General features: G+C 47.2%; 1 protein-coding gene across 1 annotated transcript in view; it reads right to left on the reverse strand.

Annotated features, from left to right (window-relative positions):
* Positions 1-16,571, reverse strand: part of LOC142309927 (neuropeptide Y receptor type 4-2-like) — a 45,616-nt gene extending 29,045 nt beyond the window's left edge. Inside the window, exon 1 of the mRNA XM_075347396.1 lies at positions 16,324-16,571. The gene's annotated coding sequence lies outside the window, so the exon portion shown is untranslated. The remainder of the gene's footprint in view (positions 1-16,323) is intronic.
* Positions 16,572-17,846: the final 1,275 nt, after the last annotated feature.

Raw genomic sequence — 17,846 nt, forward strand, 5'->3', positions numbered from 1 at the left:
TTTAAACATACCAGGTACCATTCCACCACCAACCACCCACATGTCCGAACCCCACCCAAAAACCTCCAGGAGGTAGGTCGCCGGTCCTTTTGGTGACCAGGGCTGGGCCATCACATTCCCCAGACCTTTCCTCCAATCTTCCTCTCCTGAGGAGAGTGGTGTAAGGTAGGCCCCATAAACAGGCGTACCCGCTTCCGAGTGTTGGAGGGCAGGCCCCATAAACAGGCGTGCCCCCTTGTTGGTGCAGAGCCATGCCCCTCAACAGGCAGACTCTGTGGTTGATACCAAGGAGGTAACTTTTTACAATGCAAAAGTTTGTGGTTAAAGCCAGTTCATAACCGGTGGTCCATTTTTTAAAGTGCACGTGAACTAGTGCAAAGAAAACATTTTAAAGAGGTCTCACAATAGTCCTTGTGGGCACATTTCACTTAAACGTTACTTAACTGTAAACAGGTTAAACATTACATTTCATACCGTCACTTTGAACTAAACTGTACTTTCTCTATAGCGTAATGGGAGCTGACCAAAGTTGCTGCGGGTTGATCTACGCAGTACTATACTGTCATCTGTCTGAGGTTGTGTCCTCCCACCCGATGTATGTGTCTCAATGTGAATAATAGGTGTACTAGGTATTGATGCCAGTGCATGGTCTTCTGCTTCAGCTACATTTGGCTCTTCCAGGTTCTGAACAGGTTCTTCTGGGTCTCTTACTTCTCCAGATTGAGGGAATGTAATAACCGGAATAACTACTGCTCCATTGTATTGAGGCCAACTTGCTGGAAAATCTCCAAGTACAGTATGGATCATCTTTTCTTTTGGTTCTTGAACTGGCAAAGGGTTGGGAATTTCTTCAGGGATTCTTAGTTGTTCAGGACATTTCTTTAAGCGATCTCTAGAAACGACAGCTGTTGTTTTTCCTCCATCTTTGCTGATAAGGCATGTCTTTTCATTGCTAAGCGTCGATGGTAACACAGTATAGGGTTCTTCTTCCCAGTGATTGTCAAGTTTATGACGTCTTCTCTTTCTTTTGAGAACTATATCTCCTGGCATCAAAGGAACAGCAGGTGCTTTTCGATTGTAGGCCTTTTCTTGTTTCTCACGTTGCTGAGTCAGGCTTCGCTCCACACACTCTTGTACTTTCTTGTATTGGGCTTGGCGGTTGGAATCCCAATCAGCACCTTGTGGATGGTCTTCAGGGGTCTCAACTCCCATTTCCAGATCTACTGGCAATCTCCCTGGTCTGGCCCTCATCAGGTATGCCGGTGTGCAGTTCGTGGAACTCACAGGGATGTTGTTATACATGTCCACTAGATCGGGCAGCTTTTCCGGCCACTGACTTCGTTCTTCTAGTGGGAGAGTCTTCAGAAGGTCGAGAATGATGTGGTTCATCTTCTCACACATGCCATTGGTCTGGGGATGGTAAGGCGTAGTACGGATCTTCTGGCAGCCGTATAGGTTACAAAACTCCTTAAACACTTCAGCTTCAAAGGCTGGTCCTTGGTCAGTGAGCACTTGATCTGGATAACCATGTGGTCGACAGAAGTATGTTTGGAAAGCTTTGGCTGCAGTTTGACCTGTCAAGTCCTTGACTGGTACTACCACCAGGAATCTGGAGTAGTGGTCAACCATAGTGAGAGCGTAGTTGTAGCCTTGTCTGCTGGGTGCCAACTTTACATGGTCCAGGGCCACGATCTCCAAAGGCCGTTTAGTTTGGATTGGCTGGAGTGGTGCTCTCTGGCTGTGCTGGTCTTTTCTTCTAAGATTGCAGGGCCCGCAGTTTCGACACCACTTCTCTAGGGCAGATCTCATGCCCACCCAGTAGAATCTTACTTTAAGTAGGGCCTCCAGTTTCTTCCAACCAAAATGGCCTGCACCATTGTGATAGGCTTCTAGCACCATCCTCGTGTCCTTCTGTGGTACAATCACTTGCCACACCTTCTCATGCGTCCTCGGGTCAATGATGCTCCTGTAAAGTTTGTCTTGATAGATGAATAATCGACCCCTCTCCTTCCATAGGTACTGTGCCTCAGGTGGGGCTCCTTTGTCAAGGCTGGCGCCCGGCTGGCTGATCAGTTTCTTTACCAAGCCTACCGCTGGATCATTTTCCTGGGTCTCCTTCCAGTTGTAGTGAGGTAGTGGGTTCAGGGTCACCTCTTGGCGGTTGGCACGCGACTGCCGACACTGTTTTGCTCCATGGCGATGGAACGCTGGCAGCTCAATCTCTTCAAGATCATCTACATCTTCACCCTCGTCTGCTAGGTGAGGCATCCTGGACAGAGCATCTGCGTTGCCGTTCTTGCGGCCAGCTCGATACTTGACAGTAAAGTCATAATTCGCCAGTCGGGCTACCCAACGCTGCTCCATGGCACCCAATTTAGTAGTATCCAAGTGGGTCAGGGGGTTGTTGTCCGTGAAGACAGTGAATTTGGTGGCTGCCAGGTAGTGTTTGAACCGCTCTGTGATAGCCCATACCATGGCCAGGAACTCTAGCTTAAATGAGCTATAATTTTCTGAGTTTCTTTCAGTAGGCCTGAGCTTCCTGCTGGCGTAAGCAATCACACGCTCTTTGCCTTCCTGCACCTGTGAAAGCACTGCTCCCAGTCCCACATTACTGGCATCTGTATACAGTACAAATGGTAGACTGTAGTCAGGGTAGGCTAGGATCTCTTCACCCGTCAAGGCCCCTTTCATTTGTCTGAAGGAGTGTTCTTCTGCTTCTCCCCAGTGAAATGGCGGGCCGGAGGTCTTTCCTTTCTTCTTTGGGTGGCCTACCAGGAGCTCTTGCAAAGGCGCTGCCATTTTCGTGTAGCCCTTGATGAACCTCCTGTAGTAGCCTACCAAGCCAAGGAACTGACGTACCTCCCGGACGGTAGTAGGTGTGGGCCATTCCTGGATGACTGTGACCTTCTCTGGGTCCGGTGCTACTCCTTCTGCACTGACCACGTGACCTAGGTACTGGACCTTTGGCTTCAGTAAATGGCACTTGGATGGTTTCAGCTTCATTCCATATCGGGATAGTGCTTCAAAGACTTCAGCCAGGTGTTTCAGGTGGTCCTCGTAGGTCTTGGAGTACACGATGACATCATCCAGGTAGAGCAGGACGGATTCAAAGTTGAGGTGCCCTAGGCAGCATTCCATAAGCCTCTGGAAGGTCCCGGGGGCATTGCAGAGTCCAAATGGCATGCTGTTGAACTCACAGAGGCCCATTGGGGTGGTGAAGGCCGTCTTCTCCCGATCTTCTTCTGCTACAGATACTTGCCAGTAGCCACTAGTAAGATCTAGGGTAGAAAAGTAGTTAGAGGCTTTCAAGGCAGCGAGGGATTCCTCTATCCTTGGCAAAGGGTAGGCATCCTTGTGTGTTATCTGATTTATCCGTCTGTAATCCACACACATCCTCATCGTGCCATCCTTCTTTCTTACCAGGACCAGGGGAGCCGCCCAGGGGCTACAACTGTCCCTTATGACGCCTGCCTCCTTCATGTCCTTCAGCATGTCCTTTGTGCGCTGGTAATGGGCTGGTGGAATAGGCCTATGTCTTTCCTTAATGGGAGGATGACTGCCTGTGGGTATGTGATGTTGCACCCCTTTGATCCTACCAAAGTCTAGTGGGTTCTTACTAAAGACCTGCTCGTATTCCTGCACGACCCTGTAAACCCCATGTTTCTGGTAGTCGGGTGTAGAGTCAGTCCCCACGTGTAGTTTCTGGCACCAATCCTCTAACTGCTTTTGGGAGGTCTCGCCCTCTTTTGAGTCAGCTTGTGTCAGGGGACCTACAGGTGTTATGGCGTCATCTGAGCATGTAAACAGTTTGGCTATGGTAGCGTACCTTGGTAGTCTGGCTTCCTCCTCCCCACAGTTCAACACTCGTACAGGCACTCGTCCCTTGTGTACATCAACTACCCCCCTGGCTGTCAGAATCGTGGGCCAGTGGTCTGAATGAGTGGGCTCTAGTACAGCCTGGTAGTCTTGTCCTCTGAGACCTACCGCTGCTCTACACCACATCATCATTTCACTCCGTGGGGGTATCACAATGGGGTTAGCATCCATCACCCGTACACTACCAATCTCACCGCCAGCCTGTTTTACCTGTTGCTTCCTCAGAATGATTCGGATCTCCTTTTGCAAGGCTCTTTGCGACCTGCCCTCAGCACCTTCAACAATCTGGTGAAGCAACAACAACACTTCCCCTAGGCAATTTTCTATGACATTAGTGCCTAAAATCATTTGCGGGTTCCTTTCTCTAATATCAGTGTCCACAACAATCAGTCCTTGTCCCTTCATTTCCTGCCTTCCCACCTTTATGGTTACCTCTTTGACCCCGATCTGGTCTATAGGTTGTCCGTTGGCAGCATAGATGGTGAGGGAGGGGTCCGGTGGTCGGAGATCGTCGTCCGACCAAAACCTCCGATAAAGGACATACGGGATCGTGGTGACCTGAGAGCCGGTGTCCAATAACGCCGGGGTAGGGATCCCGTCCAGGACGATGGACAGGACAGGACGTCCACCCACGTACTGATCACAGCAGCGACTTGGGCCTGATCTTCTTAATCCTGAGGACTGGCCCCCGGCCCCAGGTTTGGCTCGTTTAAAGGACAGGCCCTTGCATAGTGTCCTGCCTCCTGGCACCGACGACAGATGGGTTGTCCAGATGAGTCATAGCGATCACTGCTCCTGCCTCGGGTTGGGGGACCTCTTCTCCTCCGCATCCAAGGGACGTCCTCTGGGTTGTCAGCTAGCAGGATCCGATGAGGGACTTTGGTCTCTGAGGGCAACTGCATTGCTTTCAGGATTTGTGCGACGTCCTTAGTGAGCTGTTGCACCTGGGAGGATAGTGTATTTATGGTCTCTGCTGGCGTGTTGAGTCCTTTTGCAGTTACCAGGGCCTGCGAGGAGGATTCCGCTCCTGCAGCCGTGGAACTGGCAGGCCATGCTGGTGCGACGGGGTCTGTGTCCACAGGAGGTTGGAGTGCTTTCACTGCCCTGTCTTTCAGAATGGCAAAGTCCACGTCAGGGTGTTCCAGGGACCACAGCTTCATCTGCTTCCCATCCTCAGGAGAGCGCAGGCCCCGCAAGAATTGTTCCTTCATCATCCGGTTTCCTTCCTGATCACTGACAGGGTCCACCAGCTTGAGAGCCCGTAGTGCAGCCTGCAGCCTGAGGGCATAGGCTCTTATGCTATCTTGGGGCTTCTGCCGGCAGTTATAGAAGTCCGTCCTCAGCTCTCCCTCGGTGCGGTGTTCAAAAGCAGCTGCTAGTTTGGCAAAGATGGTCTCAACAGAGCTCCGGTCATCATTGGTCCAGGACTCAGCTTCCAATTCTGCTGCCTCAGTCAATTGTCCCAGCACCACAGCGGCCCTCTGCTTACCAGTCATCGCGTGCATGTCTAGCAGGGTGCTGATCTTCTTCTTAAACCCGGTCAGCGTGTCTATTTTACCGGCGTATTGGGGCAGCCATTGCGCTCCTGGGACATACAGCAAGGAAACTGGCATTATGGGGGAGATTTCAGCCGGCGCGGCTGCGACCGCGGCACCGGCACCAGGCGCTGCTGCGTCCAGCGCGACGGGGGCTGGCATCGCTTGGGCTGCGTCGCCCTGACCAGGGGCATTACCTCCTGCAGCGTCCATTTTTCTTCAAAAATCTCCGCGCCCCCTTTCCACTTCCTGGGTCAGAACGCTCTCCGAATTGTGGGGGTTCTGGGGCGGCCACACCTCTTCGTGGGCGGTGCTCTTCTCCCTCGCGCGGGCTGCAGCGCGCGCTTTTGAAGATGGCAATATGGCGGCGGTTCAATTTTTGCGGTCGGACCTCTGAGGCACACGGTCACCTGTCTGAACAGGTCTAGTCCTTATCCTGTTCGTGACGCCAGAAGTTGTGAAGCCCCGCTAGTATGTGTCGGTGCAGTACCTTCAGGGACTCCACGTGGATGGAACAGTCTGGTCACAGGTAGGGAACCTTCTTTTAGGATTGTCGCGACGCCACTCTCAGTATTGCGGTCAGCGGGGACCGCCACTGCAGATTAAGGGATGCCTGGGGCTGATGGTGGGTGCAGTCAGTATATTAGCCCCCTGAGAGTGAGGCAAGCCCCAGGCCCCGGTGTATGTGTGTGGGACCACAGGTCGCAGAATGACTCAAACACAGTCCAAGAGGTCTTTCAACGTGTTTACTCACTGTTTGGAGGTCACGGTGAGATGCCCGGGCGACACTGTGATAACCAGGTTGAACCAGGAATTCCAGGAGGCCGTTCTGAGGGTAGCTGTCCACTCGCCTTCCTTGCACTCTTTCTGTTTTAGGAGGATCCTTTGCTTGAAGCGTGGTAGGACCCCTCCAGGGAAGCTGTTACCACCCTGCTCCCCTCTCTCTGGCTCGTCTGCCGGCAGCGTGGCCTTGGTGGGATGGCTTCTGGCCCTGTCCCCTTATGGGCCTGGTGATTGCTGCTTGGCTCAAGCTCTGTGTAGTCGTGGTGAGGGCATGAAGTACCCCCCCCACCTGTAGGTTAAGCAGCTCTGGATGATCTGCTGCCTGTACTGGGGACCTAGTTCCCCTTGTGTGCTCGGATACCGGGATCTCCGTACTCAGCCACCCTTCTCTCTGGATGATTTTCAGGCCGACCCACGGTACTCCTTTCTCCCCCGCTTTCAGCTACTGCACTCCTCAGGACCTGTCTGACACGAGAGCTCCTCTGCTCCCTTCCACACACTTCAACTTCTTCCTCCAGACTCTCCTCCTTCCTCTCTCTCTCTGCCCTGCTTCCTAGCAACCAGCCCCTGAACACACCCCCAGCTGGGAATTGAAAGTTAACCCCTTCTGGCTACCCAAGGGTCCCCTCTGGTAATGTGGGAGGCCTGGTCACTATATGTTTGTGTGTGCACCTCATCCTGGCCTTTGGAGATTACCTGGAAGCATTGCTCCCGCATGGGTGCAATACTCTGTGGTGCCTGACCAGGTCAGGGGCGCCACACTTACCTGTCCGGCGACGTCGCTGTGACCGGCGAACCGCCTCCTTTCTAAGGGGGCGGTCCGTGCGGCGTCACAGCGACGTCACTGAAGCGTCACTGAACCGCCGCCCAATAGCAGCGGAGGGGCGGAGATGAGCGGGACGTAACATCACGCCCACCTCCTTCCTTCTGCATAGCAGCCGGGAGGCAGGTAAGGGGAGCTTCCTCGTTCCTGCGGCGTCACACGCAGCGATGTGTGCTGCCGCAGGAACGAGGAACAACTTCGTTACTGCTGCAGTAACGATTTTTAAGAATGGACCCCCATGTCGCCGATTAGCGATTTTGCACGTTTTTGCAACGATGCAAAATCGCTTATCGGTGTCACACGCAACGGCATCGCTAATGCGGCCGGATGTGCATCACAAATTCCGTGACCCCAACGACTCCGCATTAGCGATGTCGCAGCGTGTAAAGCCCCCTTTACAGTCATATGAAAAAGTTTGGGCACCCCTATTAATGTTAACCTTTTTTCTTTACAACAATTTGGGTTTTTGCAACAGCTATTTCAGTTTCATATATCTAATAACTGATGGACTCAGTAATATTTGTAGATTGAAATGCGGTTTATTGTACTAACAGAAAGTGTGCAATCCGCATTTAAACAAAATTTGACCGATGCAAAAGTATGGGCACCTCAACATAAAAGTGATATTAATATTTTGTAGATCCTCCTTTTGCAAAAATAATAGCCTCTAGTCGCTTCCTGTAGCTTTTAATGAGTTCCTGGATCCTGGATGAAGGTATATTTGACCATTTCTGTTTACAAAACAATTCCAGTTCAGTTAAGTTTGATGGTCGCTGAGACATGGACATCCCGCTTCAAAACATCCCACAGATGTTCAATGATATTCAGGTCTGGGGACTGGGATGGCCATTCCAGAACATTGTAATTGTTCCTCTGCATGAATGCCTGAGTAGATTTGGAGCGGTGTTTTGGATCATTGTCTTGCTGAAATATCCATCCCCTGTAAACTTCAACTTCATCACTGATTCTTGCACATTATTGCCAAGAATCTGCTGATACTGAGTTGAATTCATGTGACCCTCAACTTTAACAAGATTCCTGATGCCTGCATTGGCCACACAGCCCCAAAGCATGATGGAACCTCCACCAAATTTTACTGTGGGTAGCAAGTGCTTTTCTTTGAATGCCGTGTTTTTTTGCCTCCATGCAGAACGCCTTTTTGTATGACCAAACAACTCAATCTTTGTTTCATCAGTCCACAGGACCTTCTTCCAAAATGTAACTGGCTTGTCCAAATGTGCTTTTGCATACCTTAGGCGACTCTGTTTATGGCATGCTTGCAGAAATGGCTTCTTTCACATCACTCTCCCATACGGCTTCTCCTTGTGCAAAGTGCGCTGTATTGTTGACCGATGCACATTGACACCATCTGCAGCAAGATGAAGCTGCAGGTCTTCGGAGGTGGTCTGTGGATTGTTCTTGACTGTTCTCACCATTCTTCTTCTCTGCCTTTCTGATATTTTTCTTGGCCTGCCACTTCTGGGCTTAACAAGAACTGTACCTGTGTTCTTCCATTTCCTTACTATGTTCCTCACAGTGGAAACTGACAGTTTAAATCTCTGAGACAACTTTTTGTATCCTTCCCCTGAACAACTATGTTGAATAATCTTTGTTTTCAGATCATTTGAGAGTTGTTTTCAGGAACCCATGATGCCACTCTTCATAGAAGATTCAAATAGGAGAACAACTTGCAAGTGGCCACCTTAAATACCTTTTCTCATGATTGGATACACCTGCCTATGAAGTTGAAAGCTCAATGAGGTTAAAAAAAAACAATTTAGTGCTTTAGTAAGTCAGTAAAAAGTAGTTAGTAGTGTTCAAATCAAGAAATTGATAAGGGTGCCCATACTTTTGCACCAGTCAAGTTTTGTTTAAATGCAGATTGTACATTTTCTGTTAGTACAATAAACCTCCTTTCAATCCAGAAATATTACTCAGTCCATCAGTTATTAGATATATGAAACTGAAATAGCTGCTGCAAAACCCCAAATTGTTATAAGGAAAAAAGGTTAACATTAATAGGGGTGCCCAAACTTTTTCATATGACTGTAAAAGAGACTCAATTTTTACAATTATACTAAGAGGGTGTAGGTTTGCTGCAGGGCAACTGGATGTATATACTGGCAACCTTGACACCAACAATAAGAATTATGAGTCTGAGAAGGTGGTCTCCTATGGAGTGTTAAAATATTGGCATTTACAGACTAATTTTGGCACTCATAACCTATACACTTAAACAAGGACAAGGTTTTGAAAGGTTAATTGTTAAAGAACTGTCCCGGGTATGTATTCCTTTATATCAACACCTTGGTCTCTAAGATATATATTATCCCTGTCTCTTCTATGTTCTTCATCTATATTTCCCTTGCTTTTACTTCTTTTTACATCATTTCTCCTTAACAATTATTATATATATTTTTATGAATGGTAAGGGAGATAGGAGGTTTTTCTAGGGATGTCCCATGGTGAGCGAGAGGACGCCCATTACAACAAGGTGTTCCTCCACTGGCTAGGGAGGAGTAATTTTTTTAGGGGAGTCTACAGGGGTGGTTTTTCTAATATCTATGTTATTGTTATTAGTCTATATGTAATTTTGATATAGTGTGTATTTTTATGATTTTTTTCTATGGGTGATATATGGTTTATAACAAAAGAAGTAATAAAGAATATTTTTATACTTGGGGTATATTACATATATTTGGTCTTTCTAGGACCCCTTTTGATATGATTAATGGTGATAGTTGCATTATGATCTTGTTATTTCCCTTGCACATGTCCTATCCCCATCCAAAGTACAGTATATCATGGAGTTCAAGACTGAATGGCTTCCAGATTTTTTTGAATGAGAGCTTTACCTATTTCCTTTGTCTTAAATAAATGTTTGTTTAGCTTTTATGTGAGATACACCTCATATGTATCTTCCTGCAGCCCGGGAGATCGAGAAGACTAGGCATGTGATGAGAATCAGTGTTTGGATAGGTTTCCCTGCCAGGGTTTTCTACCAATTAGACAGCAATAGCCCCGCTATCATTCATCGAGTAATACATCTAAATTGACTGTTGACACTGTAATCTAGTTATATTAATTGTGTTATTCTGTTATCAACTTGTAGTACATGTTCCCTTGCGTTTGGTACAAACTCGTAGATTACACTACTTCACTAGTGACATGTGAAAACACACGTCCTCTTTAATTATACTATTACACTGGCTTTTTTCCTTCTGGAACATTCAGAACTTAGAACAAATATTGTGGAGAAACAATGTTCATTATGAGTATAATTGTAATGAAAATAGTCCCAAATGTTCCAGAAGAGAAGGAGCCAGCGCAATAGTATGTAATAATAGATCATCTCAGTTGCGTAAGTGAAGTTCTTTGGAAAACAGAGCAGATTTGTGACCCTGGGCCGCCCAATCATTTATGCTGCCATACAGAACTCACATAGTACCATTATAGACAGCTAATTATTGGATCTAAAGCACATGTAGTAACGTACACAGCCCACACCCCCAAGGGATACTATGGTTCATAAATCATTGGATAGCACCTTGTACAACCAAACTTTGACCATGTAATGCCACTGTACAGTAGCCACACAGTAGAGCCATATGCAGCCACATCTAGTGTCCATTCCCAACAGGCAAATATGCAGTGCATTTACATACTTAATATATACAGTATTAGTGTTTTTCCTGAAGTCTTATCCCTTAGTTGCAGAGAAAATCTGCAGGGCAATTTGATAGTTGCTGCGGTTTTCAAATGCGCAACATTGCAATTAAGGCTGGGGCCACACAGGGCACTACTGCGATGCTCGCATGACACTCGGCTCGCGCTGGCAGCACAGTAGGAGTCGAGTGTCATGCTAGTATCCCTGCGACTGCGGTCCGACTGTGCGAGCGGACCTCAGCTGCGGGGGGTGGGCCGGCTCTGAGGAGGGGTAGGCCAGCGCTGCGGAGGGGCGGGCCGGCACTGAGGAGGGGAGGGAGGCTATCCGTAGCCGGCTATTGCGACTCTCGCTCTGCATGCATGGTACACCAGTGTACCGCGAGTGCAGTGCGATTTTTCTCTTGCCCCATTCACTTGAATGGGTGCGAGAGAAAGAGTCTTGCATTACAGTTGCAGCAGGCTGTGATTGTTTTCTCGGTCCGATTAGGGCTGAGAAAATAATCGCTCATGTGCTGACACACAGGCTAGAATTGGTCCGAGTGGAATGTGATGTTTTATCGCACTCCACTCGCACGGATTTTCTCGCCGTGTGGCTTAGGCCTTGTGTTGCTGATGTCACTGTTGATTTTGCAATTTCCCTTGGGCATAGAGGGACAGGTACCAACAAAGTGTCCCATTTTGACACAACAAAAACAAGCTTCTCCTCTTCTAGCAGCTTTTCCTCTCATGGGACGTCCCAACAAGCTGCAAAAACGTGGGTGAGGACTCCGAATGGAAATGTTGGTTCAGTTACCCCTTCCTAGAAAGACTTGGTATCATGACACCACTGTCAGAAACAATCAATCCGAATTACAAGCGACATGGCACACTCCAGAGACGGAGGAGTTGCATACATAGATGCCTCTTTAATCTACTTGGTTACACAATAAAAAATCTGTTTTTTTAAGCTCAGGGACGCTCCACAGAGTATTTATGGACCAGCGCTAGATCTTGGCGCAATAACCCTCTGCTGGCCGATTCCCCGAAGCAGTGAACAGATTTTAGACTCGACTAATGATATTTTATCAGGATCTTCATAGATGAGACCGAGTGCAGAGAAAAACTCACAGGGTCAAGAAAAAAGCCCATGCTTGCGGATCCCCACTCAGGAGTGAGACCACAATTCCCACCCTTTCAGCCTCATCTTTAGAGGAGTGAGGACATAATCGAAAGTACAATGTGTATGCTTTTCTAAAGATTAAAAACTGGGTGCACTCCCTCAAAAATCTTTCCAGGAGGGGCAGTTTGGGTTCTGATGATCCGGCTACCAACACGGATTGCACAAGTGTGGCGGACTGTGCTTGTTGGTATGCAGCCCCCTTTAATTCGGCGGACTGTGCTTGTTGGTATGCAGCCCCCTTTAATTCAACCACCTGAAGAGACAGGGCCAGCCACTGCCTAGATAGAGCAGCAACAGGGTTCTTACAGCAAATTAAGTCTGGCTGACTATAATGTCACACAGGACTATTGGGATAGCAGGAAACCGGGGGCCCTGAGCTCACGCTCAGACTAGCCCTGTGATATCCCTATTCTCAGAGATACCCCTAATGGTGGGAATGTCTGAGTCTGCTTCCTGGCTCTGCTCCTGACCAGTGTCGATCGTATACCCCCTCCTCTCTCCCAGGTGGGACCAGGAGAGGAATGTGATTTAACCCGCAGAAATATACAAACAGGGGAAACAAAAACTTTGTCACACAGCACACACACAGATATAAGACAAGAGATTCAAAGGAAAACAAAAGCATGGTGAAAACAAGATGACAGGTAAACTCCACAACAACACCAAGCACAGGCTACTATCGCCAACAAATCTGGGACACCATTGCATACATACCCACACAACAGAAACTATAGTTGGCATGGGTGGAAGATTTCTTCAAACCTAAGTATGAGGAGCAGATGTGATAGCCTTCCTTACAACATGTGATCCCAGAAGCCTAATAAGCAGCGACTTTTTGAATACTGCAAATTGGGACTTATTATGGCTTGAAACAATTCCCAGTAAAGGAATCAAATTAAAAAAAAAAGTCACAGAAAAAGCAGTCTTCCTAACCTACTCTAGATCACAATTTCAAAGCAATATAGGATGCATCAGACCTCCATGATAAAGGTGGGGACATCACAGGTGAAAAATACTGATGTAACAACCACTCACAAACCTCCTATTGGAAGGGGTAGTTGTCTAGGTATTATAAATGCACACAAAAGAGGCTTTCATAGGACACCAATCACACAGGCACATGTGATGCACAGTGTCCGGTTTTAGGCTGCTTTCACACATCCGGTTTTTCCTGTGTGGCAGAATCCGGCGCTTTGCAGAAAAAATTCAACCGTTTTTTTTTGCCACCGGTTGTGGGTTTTTTTCATAGACTTACATTAGTGCCGTATTGTGCCGCATGGGCTTGCGTTCCGTCCGGTTTTTGCCGCATGCGGCAGATTTAGCTGATGCGGCAGCCGGATGGAACGTTGCCTGGCACTGTTTTTTGACCGGCAAAAAAACGCATCGCGCCGCATCCGGCCGATCCGGCGCAATTTGCAATGCATGCCTATGGACGCCGCATGCGGCGTCCTGCGGCAAAAACCGCATCCAGCCGCCGCATGCGTTTTTTTTTCCACAGCGCATGCTCAGTAGCCTGCCGCAAGTGGCAAAAACCGGACAGGACGCATGTAAAAAACTTATGCAAAGGATGCGGTTTTGTCGCCGCATCCGTTACATAGATTTTAGAGCCGAATTGGCTAGCTCTGCTAAAACCAGAGGTGTGAAAGCAGCGTTACAGCCTATTGTTGACTTACAATCTTTTAGAACAAGATGGCTGACAGCACTGTACAATAAACCCCTCAGGGCAGACACCCCAATTATTAGAAGGAAACCAGTATTTTGCACCTGTGCTGCCCTGTTTTTGTCATAGAGGTCTGCTGCATCCTGCAATGCATTGGTATTGTGATCTAATATTGGTAAGGCAAGCTGCCTTTTTCTGTGATGACTCATTATGGCATACATTCAAAAATCGCTTTCTCTTTGCCACTCTCCCATAAAGGCCAAAATTGTGGAATATACGACTAATAGTTGCCCTGTGGATAGATTCTCCCACCTCAGCTGAGAATCTCTGCAAGCACCTATGAGTGACTATGAGCCTCTTGGCTGCTTGTCAGTTTAGGTTGACGGCCATGTCTTGGTAGTTGTGCATACTCCTTCATTATTTGGATGATGAATTGAACAGTGCTCTGTGAGATGTTCAGAGCTTGGGGTATTTTTTTATAACCTAACCCTGCTTTTCACTTCTTCACAACTTTATCTCTGACCTGTCTGGTTTGATCCTTGGTTTTTATGATGCTGTTTCATCCTTAATGTTCTCAAACAAACCTCTGTGGTCTTCACAGAACATCTGTAGTTATACTGAAAATAAATTACACACAGTTTCTACTCAATTTTCTAATTATGCGGTGCATAAGAAGGAATGGCTCCAATAGAAGAGATAAATTACTTTTTGAATAAAATATACACCTCCATGAGAGTCAATTAATGAGTTGTCCAGTATTGGAATACCCTTTTGGCACCAAGTTATTATATTTTCAGATTTAAAGGGGTGATTCACTATTCTGCAATAGTAACCACATCTCTGTAAAACTGATATGGGAGGTTTTTTTCTAAATCCCTTGCTCAGCCAATTCTGCCTCTGAGCGGCGCTATTTCTGTCCGCTCTTCCCCATGAAGTGACCCCTCCCGGATTCCATGCCTCTGAGATCCGGTGATGTCACGTCAACTTCCAGTTGACCCAACATCACCGAGCCCGGTCCCAGTCTTCCTGAGTGATTGGGCTATGGGTGACGTTTCACCGCTCATCACAGCCCAGCATGTCGCGTGCTCTCTCCTTCGCTGCACAGCACCACAAGTAGGAGTGATGCTGGGCTGTGTCTCTGGGGAGACTGGGACCGGCATCGATGATGTCGAGTCAGCTGGAAGTTGACCTGACATCACTGGATCTCAGAGGTCACTGAGCCCGGGGGGGTGTCACTTCATGGGGATGAGAGGACCGCAATAGCGCCACTCAGAGGCAGAATTGGTTGAACAAGGTATTTAGAAAAAGTTTTCCCTATCAGTTTTACAGAGATGTGGCCACTATTGCAGAGAAGTGAACCAACCACCTCTTTAATCGAGATTCAAAGGAAAAGATTCCAATAAGATGCTATGAAGCACTAGCAGTGCATCCACGAGAAGCAGCACCATCACCATTCAGAGAAGGTAGATTCTTTTACATACTCATCAACAAATCCATCATGTAGATTACCAAGTTCTTTTTGTAAATGACCTTCTGGATGCCATACAGAATACAGAGGATATAGACATTATATTGGATTCTTATTACCTTTAAGTTCCTATGCCATATTTGAGAGCAGTTAGGTCCCATATTTTAAAATTGTAATAGTCTTCATTAATAAATGCAATGCAGGGAGTGAAAAAGATAGATAGACAGACAGACAGACAGACAGGTAGATAGATAGATAGATAGATAGATAGAGGGATAGACAGACAGACAGACAGGTAGATAGATAGATAGATAGATAGATAGATACATGGATAGATAGATAGATAGATAGATAGATAGATAGATAGAGAAATACAAACGATCAAGCTGTTTCACATAGAAGGGTCACAATTGTCTTTTCCTTGAAAATCTGGTCTTCAGGATTTCCTCTTTTGCTAGTGAGAAGTGTTACTTAGCAAAAATCACCAATCTGAGGCTGCCCACCCAATTCCTGAATAAAAATGGCAGCCCCAGACTGGTGATGGATACTCTTTAACATTGACAAGTTTCTCTGAAAAAAAAAAACCTATTATGTAGTGAAGTTCCAGTCAAAATAAGAGTTAAGGCTATAAACATCGGAAGATAAAAATACATTACTAAAATTTCTATGTTATATGCATGTGTACTGTGTGTTTTATATACCTTTGAATGTGTACTATTTACAGTATATGTGTGCGTAATGTGTACATGTATGTGTAATGTATTTGCATGTGCATATTTTATTTATTTGTTTATATTTGCCTAATGTGAATATGTATGGAACTGTGCATGTGTATAAGCGGTCAAGCATGACAGAGCGGGCCCATGACACATGTCCTAAACAGGGAACATGTCTACCCCTGGATGAGAAAGACCCAATAACTAAGGGAAGAAATGTCAAAGATTCCCTGAAATTAAGTTTCCAGCTCTATTTTCATTGAAGCCTTTGGATTTGACTTTTTCATTAATTGCATCAAGAGGATGCAAAGTCAAAGTCATCAGGTGTGTGATAGATAGATAGATAGATAGATAGAGGGATAGATAGATAGATAGATAGATAGATAGAGGGATAGATAGATAGATAGATAGATAGATAGATAGATAGAGGGATAGATAGATAGAATATCCAGATATTAGTTACACTTTGCGTATAACAATGAGTAACATACACACAATATTTCTCGCTATCTTACATCATTCTACCTTTCTCATTGTTACAGGTCTTTCTGAAACGTCCACACTGCTCACCTGTCCTGTGTGCCCTTCGGATACTATACAGTATATATACAGTATGTCATGTACTATGAAGCCTTACCTTACAGAAGAAACCCTGCCAGTAGGTAGAGATGTGGAGAGCGCTGTGAGATTGCTGACTCCTTGCTTATGTGTTTGTTTATAGAGTACAAGTGGGCGTAGATTTCACTATCCTACCATCCTGGTTCTCTTCTCCGCAGTCCCACAGCTCTCTCTGTCGGTGGAGATCCATACTCTATCATATACATGCTATGTGCAAGCATTTAAGGGTGATCCTGACCTTGCTGCATATAGCTGTTCTATGTGTGGGTGGCAGGCTGTACCTTTCCCGGATATCCTAACAGGTGCACTGACAATATTGATCTGCAGGATGAAGGTAAAGAATATTGTATACAATGTACAAGTCAAACATTGGCACAAGCTACCAGCGTGTTAACCCACTCTGCTCCTGTTCAAGCTGTGACTATTTGCTAACAAATCATTAAAACTTACAACTCAGATAGTTTTGCACTTTTCTCACAATGTGATCTTCTCTATAGGACCACAAACCAGGATAGGGAAGGGGTCCCTGGCTGCAGATGGTTCCGGCCCCCTTCCTTGCCTGCATTCCCTCCCTTAGCTCAGTTTAAAATAAAAGTGTCTCTCAGCACAAGCAAGGAACACGCAGGGGGAGCGGGCGTGGGCTATGCAGCACTATGTGGATAGAGACATAGAGTTTTTTAGAGGTACTACATACCGCCCCTTTTGCTTTCCTCTCTGCGCCCCTTCCCCCTGTGGGGATTTAGTCCCACCCTTTGCCTTTATAGGTCCGTGATGAGTGTTTCCCCTCCCTCTTCTCCAGTACCTGCTGACCAAACTGAATACATGTGTGACGACAGGGTATGGGGCAACCTGCCCATCTGCACAGTATCCACATCCTCCTTGCTTACAGATCCCTGTCCTTTGGTGTTGCTAAGAGCAGAGCCAGTCAAAACCCTAGGAACACTTTGCACCACACCCACCAGACACACCATTGGGGGCCTGAAGGGAATAGGGCCACCCACTTGGGGGGTTGGTAGGGGAGAGGGTGAAGTATGAAGAGAAGTGAAGGAAAGTGAAGAGGAGAGGAGTGTGCGGTGACTGTCGAAGTGAGAGGTCACCGGTTTGGGAGCAGGGCTCCTTGAGACTACTAGGTAGCAAACATTGGTCTGGGCCTGGTAGGAGCTGGAACCCCAGTCGCAGGGGATCGTGCCAAGGGGCACGGATCTGCCAAGGAGGGCAGCCGGCGGCCTTGAGCCATCTCCGGGCAGGGGCCAGTGCACGACAGGGTACGTTGACCCTAGGCCGGGAAGTAGCTTCACGCATCCTAGTAATTTACCCGACGGGGGTGAAGTCTTCAAGATTCATCCCTCAACCGCTCCAAAATCGGGGTACGAGCGCAACGAGGGGATAGGACTTTCCCAAAACACAGTCCGGAAAATCCCAAGCGTGAACCCTGAGAGCAAACTCACTCCGTTAGTCATACGGGTGAGCGGGACCCGACTAGTTCCACACTACAAGGTCCAAATAGTGAAGAAAGTGCCACGGAAAAGGTCACAGGCTAAC

This window comes from Anomaloglossus baeobatrachus, chromosome 5 (genome assembly GCF_048569485.1).
Source record: "Anomaloglossus baeobatrachus isolate aAnoBae1 chromosome 5, aAnoBae1.hap1, whole genome shotgun sequence".
In the NCBI taxonomy this organism is placed as follows: Eukaryota; Metazoa; Chordata; class Amphibia; order Anura; family Aromobatidae; genus Anomaloglossus; species Anomaloglossus baeobatrachus.